The sequence below is a fragment of the Aplysia californica genome, unplaced genomic scaffold, assembly GCF_000002075.1.
Source record: "Aplysia californica isolate F4 #8 unplaced genomic scaffold, AplCal3.0 scaffold00022, whole genome shotgun sequence".
NCBI lineage: Eukaryota > Metazoa > Mollusca > Gastropoda > Aplysiida > Aplysiidae > Aplysia > Aplysia californica.
The window spans coordinates 22,417-23,648 of NW_004797292.1; positions in this window are offsets into that span (position 1 = coordinate 22,417).

Here is a 1,232-nt window from a genome sequence, read left to right on the forward strand (position 1 = left end):
AAATACAACAACAACAACAACAACAACAACAACAACAACAACAACAACAACAACAACAACAACAACAACAACAACAACAACAACAACAACAACAACAACAACCTGGGGAGTAGACTCTCGCCTCCATTAATCGAATCCGTTTCATGAAGGTCTATTTTTTAAGTTCATCGTTTCACTTCAGTCACGGTCTGTGGGAGAATTTGACTGCGACGATGTTACCAAATTCAGGAAGGGAGCAGTCATGAGCAGTGATTATTGGACTAGACTATGTAGATGCTTCGTCGCTGATTCCTTGCTGTGTATGGTAGTACGTTTTGAAGAAAGGAGCTCATTTCTTACTTAAATATTTACTCGAGCTTGCTTAGAATCGGGAGTCAGATGAATAAATGAGCGCTGCAAATTCTTTTTCTTTTCCTCCCCCACCACCCTATCCCTAGCTCTCTCTTTAATTCTCTGTGTGACCAAATTTAGCGGTAGTAGGAGAGCTACCACTTGATCAAACTTGATCTGCGACAAAAAGCGATCTATCTAACTGTTTACTCTCATCTCTCTTCTTCTCACTTGAAACGTCTGATCGGTTTTCCATTATGATTATTGCAATTGCACTCCTTTATCGTTTTATTGGACAATCTTACAGAATCACATTCTTTAAAAAATATAAAAAGTTAATTCAATTTATATCGGTTTAAGGTAGTCTTTTACTTTTAGGCTAGGTGTCCACACCCTCCGCTCCACTGCGCCGCGCTCCTCATCGTGAAATAGCTAGACAGAAACGTGTAGAATTCTGTGCGTGCAAGTCATCTTTATCCACACCATCCGCACTGTTTATCATGTGGTGGGGCAAAATGGCGCTGACAAGAAAAATACAAAATTTTTCTTACGTGGTGGTACAAAAGGAAATATCTCTCCAATTATCGTCGATACTGGATTCATCCCTTATAAGATCTATGTTGTGACCACACCAAACTAGGAGAATTCAGTCTCCTACCACAAATTATATTATTCTCCGATGAAGAAAAATGCATTCAATTTACCAAGGCAGGTTGCGCTATATATCTACGGATGAAGAAAGCTCATTATAATATATGATTTTCTTCTGGCCACGTGCGCTTAACTGCTTGTTTTTTCCCCTTGATCCATCATCATCATCATCATCATCATCATCATCATCATCATCATCATCATCATCATCATCATCATCATCATCATCATCATCATCATCATCATCATCA